Source organism: Furipterus horrens, unplaced genomic scaffold (assembly GCF_987537825.1).
Source record: "Furipterus horrens unplaced genomic scaffold, mFurHor1.1.pri manual_scaffold_4, whole genome shotgun sequence".
Taxonomy (NCBI): Eukaryota; Metazoa; Chordata; class Mammalia; order Chiroptera; family Furipteridae; genus Furipterus; species Furipterus horrens.
In genome coordinates this window covers 113115797-113135433 of record NW_028327174.1, presented here as the reverse complement: position 1 = coordinate 113135433, position 19637 = coordinate 113115797, and the positions used below count along the sequence as shown (strand labels likewise).

At 40.0% G+C, this 19637-nt stretch overlaps 2 protein-coding genes across 2 annotated transcripts in view; one reads left to right on the top strand and one right to left on the bottom strand.

Annotated features, from left to right (window-relative positions):
• CENPP (centromere protein P) overlaps nucleotides 1-19637 on the bottom strand; it is a 384243-nt gene that overhangs the window by 76343 nt on the left and 288263 nt on the right. The gene's annotated exons all lie outside the window — the stretch shown is intronic.
• The window catches only part of ECM2 (extracellular matrix protein 2), a 51968-nt gene continuing 50894 nt past the window's right edge, over nucleotides 18564-19637 (top strand). The window contains exon 1 of the mRNA XM_090275753.1: nucleotides 18564-18771. The gene's annotated coding sequence lies outside the window, so the exon portion shown is untranslated. The remainder of the gene's footprint in view (nucleotides 18772-19637) is intronic.

Below are 19637 nucleotides of genomic sequence, written 5' to 3'. Positions count from 1 at the left end.
GGATATGAAGAAAACAATTTCTGAATTGAAGAACACAATAGAAGAAATTAAAAGCAGGCTAGAGGAAGCAGAATATCAGATCAGCAAGCTGGAGAACAATGAAGAAAACAATTCCCAGACAGTGCAACAAAATGAAAAAAGACTTCAAAAGAATGAAGAGGTTTTAAGAGAGCTACAGGACAACATGAAACATAATAATATCTGTATCAGGAATATCAGAAGGAGAAGAGGAGGAGCAAGAGGTTGAGGGCCTGTTTGAAAAAGTAATGACAGAAAACTGCCTTAACTTGACGAGACAAAAAGTCACACAAGTCCAGGAAGCACACAGGGTCCCAATGAAGATGAACCCAAAGAGACCCACTCCAAGACACATCATAATTAAAATGGCAACATTGAAAGAAAGAGAGAATCATAAAAGCAGCGAGAAAGAAACAGCTAATAACATACAAAGGACCTCCGATAACACTATCATCAGATTTCTCAACAGAAACACTACAATTCAGAAGAGAATGGAAAAAATATTCCAAGCAATAAAAAAAAAAAAAAAAAAAAAGGCCTACAACCAAGACTATTCTACCCAGCAAGGCTCTCATTCAAAATGGAAGGTAAAATAAAGAGTTTTCCAGACAAAAGAAGACTAAAAGAAAACATCTCCACCAAACCAGCATTGCAAGAGACGGTAAAGGGTCTGCTTTAAGAAGATGAAGAAACAAGAGAGACACAGGAACACAAATACAAAGGGGAAAAATAACAGTGAATAAGTACCTATCAATAATAGCCTTAAATGTAAATGGATTAAATGCACCAGTCAAAAGACATAGGGTGGCTGAATGGAATAGAAGCATGACCCACATATATGCTGTCTACAAGAGATGCACCTCAGAAAAAAAGATTTACACAGACTGAAAGTGAAGGGATGGAAAAAATTATTTCAAGCAAATGGACATGAAAAACAAAGCTGGGGTAGCAATATTTATATTAGACAAAAAACATTTCACAGCACAAGCCATAAAGAGACAAAGAAGGACATTTCATAATACTTAAGGGAAAAATCCATATATACACCCAACATAGGAGCACTACAATATGTAAGGAAAATCTTGAAGGACTTCAGGAAGGATACAGACAGCAACATACTCATGGCAGGGGAATTTAACACCCCATTGTCAACAATGGACAGATCTTCGAAGCAAAACACCAAGGATATTAGGGCATTGAGCAACATTCTAGATCAAATGGACTTAAGTTGATATATATAGAACTTTTCACCCCAAAGAAGCAAATTATACATTCTTTTCAAGTGCATATGGAACATTTTCAAACATACCCCACATGGTAGGACATAAAACAAGCCTCAACAAATTCAAGAAAATGGAAATTATATCAAGCATCTTCTCAGGTCACAATGCCTTAAAACTGGAAATCAACCTCAAAAACATTCAAATTCATGAGGAATGAATAACAGGATATTAAATAATGAATGGGTTAACAATGACATCAAGGAAGAAATCAAGAAGTTTCTGGAAACTAATGATAATGAACACACAACAACCCAAAACCTATGGGATACTATGAAAGCAGCCCTGAGAGGAAAGTTCATAGCAACACAGGACTACCTAAAAAGAATAGAAGAATCTCAAATAAAAAGTCTAACCCTACAGCTAAAAGAACTAGAGGAACAACAACAAACAAAGCCCAGAGCGAGTAGAAGGAAGGAAATCATCTAAAATCAGAGCAGAATGAAATGACATAGAGATAAATAAACAATTCAAAAAATCAATAAAACCAGAAGCTGGTTCTTTGAAAAGATAAATAAAATCGACAACCCTTTAACCATGCTCATCAAGAAAAAAATAGAGGACCCAAATAAATAAAATCAGAAATGAAAGACAGGAAATCACAACCGATACCACAGAAATACAAAGGATTGTAAAAAATTACTACCGACTTCCGGCCAAGATGGAGGCATAGACAGACATGCTGCGTAACGATCCACAACTAAGAAGGAATACAACTACCTCAAAACTAGAAACAACCAGAAGTTGAGAAAACCAAACTACATGGAAGCCCAGCAAACAAAGATATAAAGAAGAAATACTCATCCAGACAGGTAGGAGGGGCGGATCTGGGGGGGGGGGAAGAGGACCCAGGTGTGATGGTGGCAGCAGCGGCAACAGCAGCAGGCTGGTGGAAAGCACAGTTACACATTTTAAAAAGTCAGGAGAGACACCTGGGGAGTGTCCCCAGCCCCTCACCAGACCCCACAGCTTATTGTCCCAGCACAGAAGAAAATCAAGCCTCATTGCTTTTGACTGTGCAAACCAGTGGGGGTTGGGACGGAGGCAGAAACTGCCGATCTCTCAGCAGAGTCCGATTATTTAAAGGGCCCCCACGGACATAGAGCATCAGCAGACCCACCCACTCTGGGAATGACAGCCAGGGCAGCAGCTAGAGGGGCACAAGTCCAGTGCAAACGTGGGAGAAGTGCCTTGAAAAGGGGCGAGTGCTGGACAAGCGGCATTATTCCTTCTCAGACCCCTCCCCTGCATACAGCACCACAACGTGGTGAAACAGGTCACCCATTACTGACAAATACCGAAGTCCCTGCCCCTTACAACATAGTAGTAGCGGTAGCTCTCCCTGGGACAAGGAAGCAAACAAACACAGAAGACTTCCGGCCAAGATGGAGGCCTAGACTGATAGGCTCCATTTCCCTCCACAACTAAGAAGGAATACAACTACAGCAAAACCAGAAAAAACCAGAAGTTCCAGAAAATAAATGGAAGTCCAACATATGAAGTTATAAAGAAGTGGTGCTCATCCAGACAGGTAGGAGGGGTGAAGGCGGGGAGGAGAGGTCAAACTGTGCTGTCCATGGAAGCAGCAGCGATGGTGGCAGGACAGCGGTAAGCACAGACACCTGTATTTAAGGAGAGGCGAGAAGCGCCTGCGGAGCACCCCTGGCTGCAGACCAGACCCGTCAGCTTGTGATTCCAAAGCCGGGGAAGGCAGACCTCCATTGCCTTGGACTGTGAGGCCCAGTGGGGGTGGGGATGGAGGAGGAGGCTCCTGGTCTCTCAGGGGAGAGTGAATGGCAGGAATCCATCTTGGGCCCCCACCCCCGCAGAAAACGCAAAAGTGTGGTGAGATGGGTCGCCCGGTTGTGACGAGTGCACGGGGCTCTGCACCTATAGCATAGGAGGTATGACAGCCCTGCCTAGGAAGCAAAGGTAAACACAAAATGGTCAGCATGGCACAGATCATAATAGAGACCCCGGTGACGCATATGACCAGACAGCAAATATCTAACTTAACGAAGCAGCAGATAGGAAATCTTTCTGAGGCTCAGTTTAGAGCTTTGCTTATAAAAATGCTTAAAGGCCTAACAGCAGATCTTGAACAAAACGGAAAAGAAATGAAGGATAGTCCTACTGAAATGAACAAAAACACATACGAAACTAGTGATGAGAGAAAGAAAACCAGGGATCAAATCAACAAATTGGAACATACGGAAGGAAAAAACAGTCAACCAGTGCAGAAAGAGGAAATGAAAAGTGAGAAGAATGAGGAGAGGCTCAGAAACTTATCGGACAGCTATAAGTGGGCCAACATCCGAATCATGGGGCTGCCAGAAGGTGGAGAAGAACTAGAAATTGAAAAATTATGTGAAAAGATTATGAAGCAGAACTCCCCTAATATGGGGAAGTAAATAGACTTACAGGTCCAGGAAGCACAGAGAGTTCCAGAAAAACTGGACCCAGGGAAAACCACACCAAGACACATTATAATCAAAATGTCAAAAATTAAGGATGAAGAGAGAATCTTAAAAGCAGCAAGAAAGAAGAGAATTACATACAAAGGGGTCCCAATAAGACTCTCAGCTGATTTCTCAAAAGAAACTCTGCAGGCAAGAAGGGATTGGCAAGAAATATTCAAAGTAATGAAAAGCAAAAACCTACATCCACGAATACTCTATCCGGCAAAGCTGTCATTCAGAATAGAAGGGTAGAGAAAGTGCTTCCAGGACAAAGTAAAACTGAAGGAATTCATTAGATCCAAACCACTGTAATATGACATGTTACAGGGACTTGTTTAGAAGAAGGAGGATCAAAACTATGAACATTAAAATGAGACTGTATCACAACAACCAACAGCAGAAGCTAGGGAATTGAAATAGAGGCAAACTAAGTAGGCAACGAGAGCGGAAAAAGAGTTATAGGTATGAGAAACATATTGAGGGGAGGTCAATGGGGAGGGGGAGGGGGGAAAGGGAGGGACATGATACAGGAATTAAGAAGCATAGTAGGAGGGAGTGGAGTAGATAGGAAGATGTTGAGAAGAACTATATTCACAACTAATAAACATGGACTAAGGGGGGGCAACTTGAGGGAGGGGGGTCACTCAGTGGAGGGTAACAAAGGGAAAAGAAATTGGGACACTGTAATAGCATTAACAATAAAGCATATTTAAGAAAAAAAATATTACCAACAACTGTATCACAAAAATTTGGCAACCTAGATGAAATGGACAAATTTCTGAAAACATATCATCTCCCAAAACTGAATCAAGAAGAAGCAGAAAGTCTGAACAGACCAATAACAACTAGTGAAATTGAGGCAGTACACAAAAGCCCTGGACTGGATGGCTTCACATGCAAATTTTACAAAACATTTAGGGAAGAACTAACGCCTACCCTTCTCAAAATATTCCAAAAAATTCAAGAAGAGGGAAAACTTCCAAACTCTTTCTATGAAACAGATATTACCCTAATTCCAAAACCAGGTCAAGACACAACAAAGAAAGAAATCTACAGTCTAATATCGCTGATGAACATAGATGCTAAAATCCTCAACAAAATATTGGCAAACCGAATCGAGCAACACATTAGGAAGATCATACACCACGGTCAAGTGGGATTCACCCTAGGGATGTAAGATTAGTTTAATATTTGCAAATCAATAAACGTAATACACCACATAAAAAAATGACAGTCAAAAATCACATGATCATATCAACAGATGCTGAAAAAGCATTTGATAAAGTACAACACCCATTTATGATGAAAACACTAAACAAAAATGAGAATAAAGGTCGCAGACCTCAACATAATAAAGGCAATATACGAGAAACCTGAAGCCAACAGCATATTCAATGGGTAAAAATTGAAAGCATTCCCTCTAAGATCAGGAACAAGACAAGGATGTCCACTCTCTCCACTCCTATTCAATATAGTGTTGGAAGTTGTAGCCACAGCAATCAGACAAGAGAAATAAAAGGCATCCAAATTGGAAAAGAGGAAGTAAAACTGTTGTTATTTGCAGATTACATGACACTGTATGTAAAATACCCTACAGACTCCACCAAAAAACTACTCAACCTAGTAAGTGAATTTGCCAAAATAACAGGGTACAAAGTCAATATTCAGAAATCGAAGGCATTTCTGTACACCAACAAAAAAATATCAGAGACAGAAACTAGAAGAAAAACCCCATTTACTATAGCAATAAGAAAAATAAAGTACTCAGGAATAAACTTAACCAAGGAGGTAAAAGACCTGTACTCGGAAAACTAACACTGAAGAAATTAAGGAAGATACAAATAAATGGAAGCATATACCATGTTCATGGATGGGAAGAATCAACATCATTAAAATGTCCATACTATCCAAAGCAATTTATAGATTCAATGCTATCCCTATTAAAATACCAATGACATTCTTCACAGACCTAGAACAAATACTTCAAAAAATTTATATGGAATCAAAAAAGACCCGAATAGCCACAGCAATCTTGAGGAAGAAGAGCACAGTAGAAGGAATCACAATACCTGATATCAAACTATACAATAAGGCCATGATAATCAAAACAGTCTGGTACTGGCCTAAGAACAGACATACAGCTCAATGGAACAGAATAGAGAGCCCAGAAATAAACCCAGGTCTATATGGTCAACTAATATTTGACAAAGAGCGAAGGAACACAAAATGCAGTGAATAGGGTCTCTTCAACAAATGATATTGGGAACAATGGACAGGGAAATGCAAAAAAAAAAAAAGAAAAGAAAAGAAACTAGACCACCAACTTACACCATACACCAGAATAAACTCAAGATGGATCAAAGACTTAATATTTTCACCGACATAGCTCCTAAGGCAAGGGAAATAAAGGAAAGAATAAACAAATGGGACTACAATAAACTAATGAGTTTCTGCTCAGCAAAAGAAAACATCATCAAGATGAATAGGGAACCTAACATATGGGAAAATATAGTTGCCAATGATATGTCAGACAAGGAATTGATCTCCAAAATATATAAAGAAATTATATGACTCAACACCAAGAAGAGAGACACCCAATTAAAAAATGGCAAAGGACCTGAACAAACGCCCCTCCAAAGCATACAAACAAGGGTCCATAGGCATATAAAAGAATGCTTAACATCACTAGCCATCAGACAGATGCAAATAAAAAGCACAATGAGATACCACATCACACCAGTTAGAATGGCCATCATCAACAAATCAACAAACAACATGTGCTGGTGAGGATGCAGACAAAAGGGAACCCTAGTGCACTGCTGGTGGGAATGCAGACTGGTGTAGCCACCATGGAAAACAGTATGGAATTTTCTCAAAAAACTAAAAATGGAACTGCCTTTTGTCACCTAATACAGGAAACTAATGAACAACACAAATAAATGAGGAAAACTGAACTGAAGGCATGTAAACAAGGAGTAGACTAACAGTGTTAAGGGGGGAGGGAGAGAAGCGGGGCAATAAGGGGAAGGATCTAGCCAAAGAACATGTATAAATGAACCATGGACATGGACAATAGGGTGGAGATTGACTGGGAGAAGGGGTGGGCAGGATGATGGAGAGCAATGGGGAAAAAAAGTAGGACAACTGTAATAGAAAAACAAACAAAAAATTATAGTGGGGGGAAAAATGAAAGCAAAATAAATAAATAATGAGCCAGCAACCCCCCCCCCAAAAGAAAATCCAAAATACAAAAAACAAAAAACTTCACATGTAGGAAGGTGAACAAAAGAAAATGTAAAGTACTGAAATACAATTTTAGTGAATATTACAAGGACAATGATTTTCTTTCACACTGTGTATTTTTTTACCTAACTGATCCCTCCAGAATTTGGCATTCTGAAGAATTAAGCAGACAAAGTTGTTTGCATAAAACTAATAAGACAAGTTGTTAATGGAAGTTTTGTTAACCAAGACTTTGACTGGAATGTTATGCCTAAAGGAGGTATGCCTGGGTTCTGGTTGTTAGCAAAAAGTCCTGAGGAACTGGAATTGACTTTCTAAAGTAATAAAAGCCCATGAGAAAAAAGGCCTGGTACCTTGGTTGGTTGTGTCGTTCATGGCAATCTTTCCAGGGAAGGAACTAAGGTTGCTCTCCTGAAAGATGGCTAGAAGGAACCTTAAGGCATAATGGAAAACCCGAAGGACTTAGAAAAGACAGGTGTTTACAGGCAAGGCTGAATGGCAGGTATGTGGCTCAGCTTCTGTGCCCTGAAGGGCAGACTAAAGGTCACCCTAAATGTTCCTTGTGTAAGTTTCAGCGAAGCAGATGTAAAGATCATATGTGACCATTTGTTGCTCTTGTGTTCATGCAAATGAACAGGATAAATTAAAACTGGACTTAATGCAGTCCCTTTAATGACAAGGAGGGTAATCTTAAGGAGAAAAATCACAATTCAAGGAAAATCACAATGCTCAGTGGTAGACTATAACTAGTGCAGCTGTCTTTAAAGTTTATTTTCATTTAAAGTTTGTTTTCATTTGAAAGTTAAACTAGGTCTGTGACATCATCAAAGATACTTAATTTACAGGCAAGAAGAATGTCAAATGCCTTGCAACTGGACGTCTTCCTAAAAAGACAGTCTCACAGATTTAGAGACTGGTTTGTTGGTTATGTTGTGTAAAGTAACATCTCTGTCCTATTTTCATAGGGCATAAGCCTATGATCTCATTACCTGAATGATTGTATGTATAGGCCTCACTTAATCCTGTCTGCATTGCTGCCTCCTGAGACTAAACAGTTTGGCTGAACTAAGTGGTTGGGTTGGTAAAGTATGGGGTGGTCTGTGGGCTTCACTTTAAAACTAGTTTTTCTCTTCTATCCTAATGGCTTGGACAGAAAGGGCCCAGAGGTCTTGGGGGGCAGGACATAAAATATTTCTCTCAGCCTAACCTAAGAATAGTGGGCAAAAGGACTTTGGACAGGTGTGAAGTGCCTTGCACACCTTCCTCCAAAGAAGCCTTTTTTTCTCCTAATGGGGAATATTGAAAAATTAATCCCTGCCCTTTTTCATCTAGTGGTTATGGTTTTAATGATGCCTTTTAACTCTGTTGCCGAATCTTTTGCCCCCAGAATACAACAAGGATGCCAGCTTGTTAAACTGAGCATGCCATTGCCCGGGGACAGCCAACCGACCTGGAGTCTGCAAGATTCTACCCCATGAGGGAAGACCACCCTCCCTTCCACACTCCCACTCTTATTAGGGATTTCTGGACACAAAGGTAGGTAGGACGACAACCATGTTCAGCTTGAAGCAGCTAGAGGAGCACGAGACCTTCACCCATTGTCCTTTATAAGATTATAAAGGGTCTTAAGTCTGAAAGGGAGGAATTGTTACAGAGCAGGGGTCCCCCCCAAAATAAATAAATAAATTTTAAAAATAAAATAAAATAAAGAACGCATATTCTGCTTTGACGCTTGTTCTGTTTTTCTCATCTCTTAAGTTAGCTATAGACCCTGTGTAACATCAAGAACCCGAAAGTTGTATGCACTTGATGTCCATATAGTGCCAGGATGCCTAACAGACTATGACCCAGAATGCTCACTGTGTTCCTTACATTGTTATTAGTAACCATTGATTGTTAACAGTAATCCAAGTATTTGAAATTAATTGATGATTTGTGTATCCTGATTCTATCTACCCTGGATACCCTTCTTCAATAAAAGCTTGGAAGGGTTGATTGGGGTTCTTCTCTACTAGAGATCAGCCACTTTTCCTCCGCCCAGACAAAATACAGTGCTTGGGTTACTTCTTGTCTCTCATCCGCCATCCTGAGACCATTACTGGACAATGAGTTTCTACCAAGCCGAAGGTGTTGGGGGCTGCCGGCCTCACTAGCTGGACTATCAAGATCAGCAGACTCACTGGCAAATGTAGTCATGGATAATCACCTCTCCCATGGCTATCTTCTAGCAGAACAAGGTGGGGTATGCGCTGCTATCAATTAGTCCCTTTCATATTTCAAATAGTAAGGGCTTGGTGATGAACTCCTTTACCTTTACCTTGTCTGGGAAGCACTTTATCTGCCATTCCATTCTAAATAATAGCTTTGCTGGGTAGAGTAATCTTGGTTGTAGGTCTTTGCTTTTCATACTTTGAATACTTATTGTCTGTAAAGTTTCTTTTGGGAAATCTGGTAAGTCTTATGGGAATTCCTTTGTAGGTAACTCTCTGGTTCTCTATTACTGCTTTTAAGATTCTCTCTTTATCTTTAATCTTTGGCATTTTAATTATGATGTAGCTTGCTGTGGTCCTCTTTGGGTCCAACTCATTTGGAATTTCTATGCTTCCTGGATTTGTATGTCTATTTCCTTTGCCAAATTAGGGAATTTTTCTTTCAATATTGTTTCAGATAAGTTTTCAATTTATTGCTCTTCATCTTGTCCTTCTGGCACCCCTGTGATTCAGCTGTTGGTAGATTTAAAGTTGTTCCTGAGGTTCCTAAGCCTCTCCTCATATTTTTCAATTCTTGTTTCTTTCTTCTGTTCCAGGTGAATGTTTATTTCTTTCTCTTTTCCAAATATTTTATTTGAATCCTGGCTTCCTACTCATCACTGTTGGTTCCCTGTATATTTTTATTTATTTCACTTTGTATAATCTTCACTGCTTTTATTTTGTGGCCATACTCAATCATTTCTCTGAGCACCTTGATCACCAGTGTTTTGAACTCTGCATCTGATAAGTTGGCTATCTCCGTTTCATTTAGTTCTTTTCCTGGGGTTTTGTTCTGTTCTTTCATTTGGGACATATTTCTTTGCCTCCTCAATTTTGCAGCCTCCCTGTGTTTGTTTCTGTGTATTGAATAGAGCTGCTTTGACTCTGTGTCTTAGTAATATGGCCTAATGTAGTAGGTGTCCTGTAGGTTTCCATGGCACAGCCTCCCCTATCACTCAAGCTGGGTACTTGAGGTGCACTCTTCATGTGGGCTTAGTACACACTCCTCTTATAGTTGAGCCTTGGTCGCTGTTGGCAGATCAATGGGAGAGATTTACCCAGGCCAGTCAGCTGCAAGGATTGGCTTTAACTACTGACCACCAACGTCTGTCCTCCATGGAGGATCAGCTGTGCAGGGCAGGGTGGTAGTGCTCCAACACGGCCTGTAGCTGTCCATTGGGTGCACTGGCCCTGGGGTTTCCCAGGTGATGCAGGCCAAGATCAGCCGCCACCTGTGTTTTGACCAGGGCACCCTGCCTGAGCTATAAAGCAATCTGAGATGGCTGCTGCTTGTGCCTGGCTTGTAGATTTTCAGGTAGAGCCACACTGTGAATCTCAGCTGGCTGCTGCTAGTGCTGGGCCTGGAGTTCACTGAGGCCAGGTATTCCTTGTTTGATAGGATTTAGGAAGTTGTGAAGCATGAGCCGAGACCAGCCATTCACATGGAAAAGCAGGTTGGGTGGCTCCATAAGTTGGGTGGGGTGGAGTCTCTGGGGATCTCCAAGGTAGGTTAAACAGTGTTAGCAAGGTTGATGGAGTCTCAGATATATCACCAGCTTCCCGGCTCTGTCTTAATGGAGGTGGTTTCTTCAATCCTGAGGTTGTTAAGACTTCCATTCAAGTCGATTTCTGACATTTCTGGCTATGGTTGTTCTATATTTTAGTTGTAATTCTGATGTAGTTGTGTGAAGAGGGAAGCCATGTCTGCCTATGCCTCCATCTTGACTGGATTCTTCCTACCCCCGTCCGCCCCACATGTGGTGCTAACAATTTTTTTTTCCAAAGAAACCCAGCTTTTAGCAATCTTGATCTTGTCTGCTGTGTAATTGTTTTTATTCATATTTTTGCTCTTTAATATTTCTAGTAAACACTCTCAGGGCAAACGCTGCTCATGGGCCCTCTCAGGTCAGGGCCCAGTGAGACCTCACTAATGATTTTAAAATGTTTTTATAGTGATCCAATATTTTTAGTTGTCTTTGATGAGAAGGTTGGTATAATCAACCAATTTACCAATATTGGATATAGATAGCTGAAAATTTTAATGTGTACTTTAAAAATTTATGCCATTTAACTTGTATTACCCACTCAAAAATGTAAAAGTAATTAAAAAATAAAATGGCAGGGAAATGGGCATTTTATAGATTTCTGGTAGGAGTATGTATTACTAGAATTTTTTTGAACGCAATCTGGAAACATGCACCCAAACTCAAGAAGGGTAAATAACCCAAATATCCACTTATAGAGGAATGGCATATTTTATACATCAGTATTCCATTTAAATGTTAGTATTCTTTTAAGAGGGCAAATAAAGTAACTGTCATACTTTAGTGTGAATTAGCTAAAAAGGAGTTTGACTGTGACAAGAGGTGGTGATTCAGAATAGGTAGGACTCCCATTTCTGAGAAGGGCTCTACTTAAAATTTCCAAAATTTGGCTTTACCTGGGTATTATCTACAAAGTTGTCATATAGAAAGCAACTCCACTCTTCAAAGAAAAACTAAGTCACTGGTGCTGTACACCACTGAGATGAAGATACTTGACTCAAACACGTTCTGGAACTGAAACCTACACTGGCTGCCCTTGTGGCCTGGTCACTGAGGACCTGCTCACATCTTGTTTGATGACCAAAATAACTCTGCAGAGCAGCTGTCAGAGCCGAATTTTAGGACATAGCTACTGCTGTAATAATAAAGGGTGAGGAAGACTCTCTAATACCAGCATTTTCCATGTTTGACTGTTGTTAAAGTAGTTTCTGTGGAACAACTCACGTAACATCCCATCAGCAAATTTTAGAGCAGGGACCTCAGAAACTGTATAAACTGGCCCTCTGCAACCTTGTCAGTCTGGGCATGGTGACTGCACCTACTCTCTATGCTGCTATTTTAAGTTATTTTTTTTCTAATTATTTAAATTCTTTTTAGGAAGTTACTAGTTTTCTAATCTGGTTATAAAAAACTCAAAACATTACAAAAATACAGAATTACATAGACAAGTTCCCCTGTAGTTTCATCACTCAGATAATCACTATTAATAGTTTGTTGCTTATTCCTTCCAACCAGTTCTCTAGTAAGGTGCTAAATTATATACATTAAAAGGTAATAGCACACATACACTGTTTTGATTTTTTTTTCCTCTTGGTATATTGTGGATAATTTTGCATGCCTGGATAACAGAGTTACTCCAGTCTCTCTCCATAGCTTTATGGAAGCCTGCTGTTCCAAATGAATACACAACTGGGTTAATTCCCTTTTTTTTTTTTCATGGTTACAATGCTTCAAAATACTTTTCTAAGAGGCACACCTGTGCTGAGAAAGATGTGTTTCTATAATTGATACCTAGAAGTAAAAGACTGGGATGGATTATAGCTATTTTTAAGCTGCCCTCAAAGAGTATAAGTTTCTGTTTGCCCTAACACTGCATGTCAGCAATATTTTTTTCCTCCTCAAGCAATATATGTATTTCAAATCAGGCCATGTTTTTTAGAGGCTACTTTATTCAAGATCAGTTGCAGATTCACAGCAAAATTGAGAGGAAGGTACAGAGTTTTCCCATGTATCTCGTTTCCCCTCCAGTCTCCCTTATTATCAACATCCCCTACTATAATGGCGCATTCATTATAAATGATGAACCTACACTGAAGAATCATGATCACCCAAGTCCGTAGTCATGTTAGGGTTTCACTCTGGGTATTAAACATTGTGTGAGCTTAGACTACTGTATAATTACATATATCCGTCGGCAGCCGTCCGTCTCGAGAGACGATGGTGTAGCTTCTTAAGAGTCTATCTGCACCACCGAGAATGGCTGTGCAGTCCGACTCGGGAGTGACACGGTATCTGTCTCCTCCCGTGTTGAATCGACATCTTGCGATGACGCTGGAGTGTCCTCTCCAGTGGAGCTGAAGCTACAGAGCCTGGGCAGGGTGATATGGAGGGTCTGCTGTTGCCCATGCAGCAGACCCCCCCTCTCTTCGCAGCTGAAGGATCCAAGGGAAAGACGGAGTCAATACAGCTTGGCTTCAGGTGTGCCGCAGGAGTTGCCGGTGTTGACTACAACGTCAAACCGCCTTAGGGACTCCGGCTCCGGATTTTCTGTCGGGGTTTACTCCCTTAGCCTTTCCCCTGAAGAGGTATGCCGCAAGGCAGCGGAGGTTTTTTGGAATCAGAGTTTTCCTTCTCTGATGTGCCCTGACTGGAAGATCGAACCAGCGACACTTAGCTCGCAGGCCGACGCTCAATCCACTGAGCCAAACCAGCCAGGGTTAATTACATATATACATTATTATAATATCATACAGAATATTTTCACTGCCCTAAAATTCCTCTGTCCTCCACCTATTCATTCCCACCTCTCCCCAAGCCCTAGCAACCTCTGATCTTTTTACTGTCTCCAAGTTTTGCCTTTTCCAGAATCTCATACAGTTGGAATCATACAGTATGTAGCTTTTTCAGATTGGCTTCTTTCACTTAGGAATATGCAGTTTAGGTTCTTTCTTGTCTTTTCATGGTTTGGTAGCCCATTTCTTTTTAGCACTGAGTAATATTCCATTATCTGGATGTATCACAGTTTATTTATCTATGCACCTACTGAAGGACATCTTGATTGTTTCTTAGTTTTGGCAATTATAGATAAAGCTGCTTAAACATCTGTACACAGGTTTGCCTGTGGACAAAAGTTTTCAACGTATTTGGGTAAATACCAAGGAACATGATTGCTGGGTTGTAGGGTAAAAGTATGTTTAATTTTTTAAGAAACTGCTAAATTGCATTCCAAAGTAGCTGCACCATTTTGCATTCCCACCAGCAATGAGTACAAGTTCCTGTTGTTTGGCATTCTCACCAGTATTTGGTTTTGTCAGTGTTTTGGATTTTTGCAATTCTAATAGGTGTGTAATGGCACCTCATTGTTCATTTAGTCCCCAAGAGTTCTTTTCCTTTTTGATTATGTGTATGTATTTGGGGGGGCGGGAGGAGAGGGGGATTCCTATTTCCAATGTTATAAGCTTCCCAAACATTGGGTAATACTGTGCTATCTGCTTATGACTGAGAATACAGGGTTAACACACTGACTGAAAACTCTGAACAGGTGGGTGGAGATGGTCAACTTTGCTTATACTGCATTCTACTGTAGCGACTTCAGGTTCTGAACAAGGGGCTTCCCTGTTCCACCAGCCACCTAAGGCCAAGTGGCTGAAAAGATTAATTCAATTTGGGGGCAAATGCCTAATACGTAGAACAAATCATGGAGACATCAGAGGCTTGAGGTCATTTGCCCTATTAGTCTTAAGTGTGGTTTTCCGACAAACCTCACCATTCCTAGGATTTGTACTTTCTAAACCTGGAACACCCACAGACCTATCCTCTTATAAGAGAGTGGACAGAAGCCTCAGAATTGGGTGGACGGGATTCAGTGGAGCATAGCCATTTTCCTGAGGGATATCTAGTTTCTTAGTTATGCAAGTAACTATGGCCACTCCATGTACCAAAGAGATGGGAGAGGTTTTGACCATAGAATGGTGATGAAAGAGCTTATGGGGCCTGTGCGATATTCTGTGTGTGGCCAGGAATGGTCACCACACTGACTGCATCACAGGCTGTGGTCAAGGTTTAAAAATAAGGTGGCAGCCGTTTGGGGGAGGAGAACCATATGGTTTGAAAGAGAGCAGAAGCACCCTACCAGCGAACCATGAGGTCAGGTGTGTAAGGAGGTAGCAAACAGTTCTGAATTAAAAGCTGGAAAACGCCACGACACGGGCAGATCCTCCCCAATCAAAGCACGGATGAATGGGAGCTTTTGGGAAAGCTGAGCTGGGACTGGGAAATACAGAGCCATGGACTTCTATTTTCCTAGAGAAGGACAGTACCTCCGACTTTTCTGTTCTGAAACTGGTCTGACTAGGCAGGACTATTTGTTTTGGGGTGTTTTAAAGGGAGTGGGACTTAATGGCAGAAGCCCGCCATTAATCTAAATTTGTATAACCTTTAAATAAACAATTGTTTTCCTTTTCACCAAACTCTGGTATTGGGAGTTATTCTTTCTGGCGGCAGGCAATTGAGCCCTTCATAACTAAACAGCCTGAGGTTTTGTTTCTTTCTCCCACATGTTTTGAACTGTAGTGTGGTCCATCAGACAGAGCCTATGTGCCTTAAGTCTTTAAGAAATTTCTCAGAATTTCTTGTCTTTTAATAGTACTAATTATTTTGCAGTGCAGTGCTAATTTTTTAAAAACAAATGTAGTTTCGATTATTTTTAGGAATTTGGCCCATGTGCTTAGTCCACCATCTTGATTTGATCTATCCAGGTAATTTTAAGATTTTGGGGAAACAAAAATGTAGTTCTTGTCTGTCAAATAATTTGGACCCTTGAGGTAGAATAATAAGAATTTTTAAAATACATATTATATAATTCCCTAGTCCTTGACAAGCACTTTATATTTGTTCTTCATTTATTTGAACAAAAATGTGAAAGGTAGGTATTATCATCCCTGATGTACAAAAAAAATAAACTTTAGGAAGAAATAGTAGTAACTCACTCAAAGTCATCTATAAGCACTGGTGTGGTCCTGGAACCCTGATCTGCCTCTGACTTGCTAACTTGCAGATGAATAAACTGAGGCCAAAGTATATAACCAATTTGCCAGAGTAACCATGACCAGAAGCCTCACAGCTCCCTTACTTATTTTTCTGTTACTGACACGAGGAGTAAAGTTACATAATTTCAATGATGTTATTATCAACTTTTTGTTCTGGTGACAATACTGTATGTGAGATTCCAGTGGGCAGACACAGCGATGATGAGAGTTAATATACATTACCCGACTAAAGGTGTCGCAGGAGTGTAGTTCCTCTATCCTGGCAACAGAGGCATCTCTGTCATCTGATAAAACTCAAGTGGTATCACCTAGGCTAGTATAAATGTAAAAAAATTTTATGCATGGTCTTCCGGACAAGATGGAGGTCTAGACAGACACGGTGCGTCTCCCTCCAAAAAACTAAGAAGGAATACAACTATCTCAAAAGTAGAGAAAACCAGAAGTTCCAGAAAATTGAGCTGCATGGAAGTCCAACAAACAAAGATATAAAGGAGAAATACTCATCCAGACAGGTAGGAGGGGCGAAGCCAGGGCGGAAAGGATGTGGTGTGGTGGCGGCAGCAGCGGTGGCAGTGGTAGGCCAGCAGAAAGCACAGTCAAACATTTCAAAATGTCGAGAGGGACACCTGGGGAGCACTCTGAGCACCAGACCAGGCTGCACAGCTTACAGTTCCAGCACCGAGTACAATAAAGCCTCACTGTTTCTGATTGTGCAAACCAGTGGGGGTTGGGGTGGAGGAAGACACTGCCAGTCTCTCAGTAGAGTCTGCTTATTTAAAGGGCCCCCATGGTTCTAGAACATCCACAGACTCACCCACTCTTGGAATGACAGCCAGGGCAACAGCTACAGAGGCACCAGTCTCATACGGACATGGGAGAAGTGCCCAGAAAAGGGGCAAGTGCTGAGCAAGTGGCATTGTTTCTTCTCAGACCCCTCCCCCCGCAACAGCACTAAAACCTGGTGAAAAAGTTGTGCTGTACTGATGAATACCTGAGGCTTTGCCCCTTAAACGTAAGAGGTGCGACAGCTCTACCTAAGACACAAGACGCAAACAAACACAGCAGCCTGTCAAGATGAGGAGACAAGAGAAGTATGGCCCAAAGGAGGGAATTGATAAAGGTTCCAGTGGGAGAACTAAGCGATGAGGAGATAGCTAACCTAACAGATGAGGTGATAGCCAACCTAACAGATGCAGAGTTCAAAACATTGGTGATAAAGATGCTCACAGACTTGACAGATATGCTTAAGTATGGCAAATGCATAAGGGAAGAACTGAAGGCCATGCTAAATGAAACAAAGGAAAGTCTACATGAAACCAATAGTAAAGGGAAGGAAACTGGGGTTCAAATCAATGATTTGGAACATAAGGGAAGAAAAGAACAGTCAACCAGTACAGAATGAGGAAACAAGAATTGAAAAAAATGAGGAGAGGTTTAGGAAACTCTGGGACAACTTTAAACGTGCCAACATCCGAATCATAGGGGTACCAGAAGGAGAAGAGGAAGAGCAAGAAATCAAAAGCTAATGTGAAAAAATAATGAAGGAAAGATTTCCAAATTTGGTGAAGGAAATAGACATACAAGTCCAGGAAACACCCAAAGAAGCTAGACCCAAAGGGGACCACATCAAGACACATCATCATTAAAATGCCAAAGGTTCAAAATAGAGAGTCTTAAAAGCAGCAAGAGAAAAGCAGAGTGTTACCTACAAAGGGGTGCTTATAAGACTGGCAGCTGATTTCTCAAAAGAAGCTTTTTAGGCAAAAAGGGGCTGACAAGAAGTATTCAAAGTGATGAAAAGGAAGGACCTACAACCAAGATTACTCTATCCAGCAAAGCTATCATTTAGAATGGAAGGGCAGAGAAAGTGCTTCCGAGACTAGGTAAAGCTAAAAAGAGTTCATCATTACCAAACCACTATTATATGAAACATTAAAGAGACTTATTTAAGAAAAAGGAGATCAACACTATGAACATTAAAATGACCTCAAACTCACAACTATCAACAACTAAATCTATAAAATAAAAGCAAAAGCAAACTAAAGAATTAGAACAGGAACAGAATCATAGGTATGGTGGTCATTTGGAGGATTCTCAGTTGGGAGGGGGAAGGGGGAGACATGGGTTAATGGTGCAGGGAATAAGAAGCATAATTGGTTGGTACAAAATAGACAGGGGGAAATTAAGAATAATAAAGTGTGAAGTCAAAGAACTTATATGCACAATTCGTGGACATGAACTAAGGGGTGGGGGGTTGGTATTGCTGGAGGGAAGGTGGGTACTGGGAAGAGGGCAGCAAAGAGGAAAGAAATTGGACTACTGTAACAACATAATCAATAAAATACACTTAAAAAATAATCTTCCTATTTAAAGATTCAGGAAAAGGTGTTATTGGCCTTAGAGAGTCACACTTTCCTCTAAGAGCTGGAAAATCTCTGTTTATTGTTTAAAAAAAAAAATAGTTGTCCAAATGCTGCTGGTACTGATGACAGTGTTCAAGGTGTAGTTGTGTGCTGAGTGACGAGGGAGATTTTCTTTAAAAAAATTTTTATGCAAATAGTCCCTGAAATCCAGATTTCTTAATCAAGTTTCATTTTTGTGCTTCCAACTTTGTCTTCTCAGCCTACAGACTAATGTGTCTGTCCCCTCCCCGCCCCCTACTGCTGCTTTCTACTTTTCCTGTGATTTAGAAAAATATTTCCTTTGGAAACCATTTTCCCTTGTTACTCTCTTGGCTGATTATCTGCACAAAGAACTGAAAGGCATTTATCCCCCAGGGAAGCAGTTATTTCAAATTTTACTAAGAAGTCAGTTAATATTTTTCAACATTCCCCTCTGTTCTTTGTTTTAAAGAAAGCTCCGGTCTTGTTTCATTTTCAGCTGGAGACTTAAATGACACCAAGCAAAGTCTACTTAGTTTAGATTTCCAGGTAAAGAAGTTTTACATTTTAAGTTTCTACTAAAGCATGTGGAATGGTTTTAATATTTGGGTGTTTTATGTTGTATATATGTTTAATTATTGAGGAAATTAGCTCTTATTAATATATTTTTAAAGTTTAAAATGTGCATATTATTTTACTTTTTCTCCTCACGGTGAAAACTTCCCAAGTATTTCAAACTTTACGAAATTGGGATTAAATATAGTTTTATATGTTTAAATAGAATTACATGCTCAATAGAAGTATAAGTTGGTTTGAAAATTTCTTTATCTATTTTAAATCCTAAAAGGACATAAAGGATTAATTAAAACTTTTTTCATTTTAAGCCTGTTGAGTGAAGTTAAAGGGATAACAGGCATCTCATGCCTTCATAAAGAAGTTTAAAATTCTAAATTTAATATTTTTAAAGGTTACTTAAGAATGCTGATGAAAACTTTAAAGAGAAAAACAGTAAGTTAACCAAGATTTACAGATGATATTTAATGTTGGGATAAACACAATAAGTGTTAAAAGAAGAATTTACTTGATCAAAATAATACATACTATGATTAGAGTGCCATAAAGCTTTACCTCTAGAAACATATTAACTCAATTGCAAAGTTGCTTATTAGACATTAAGTGCAATGCAAAATTGTATAAATCACTGGAAATAACAAATACCTAGGCATCAATTATAATACTAGTATTGAGAGACCACTTCATAAAAGTTAAACATTTCAATGAGACTAGATTCTTATTTTGTTAAAATTAAGAGAGCTCTGCAAATTTATTTTTGTACATATCTATTTAGATTTCTGGATAAGTAAAAGGAGGCCAATTTGGAGGGAAAAAGATAAAAGACAAAGGGAGCTGGCTTC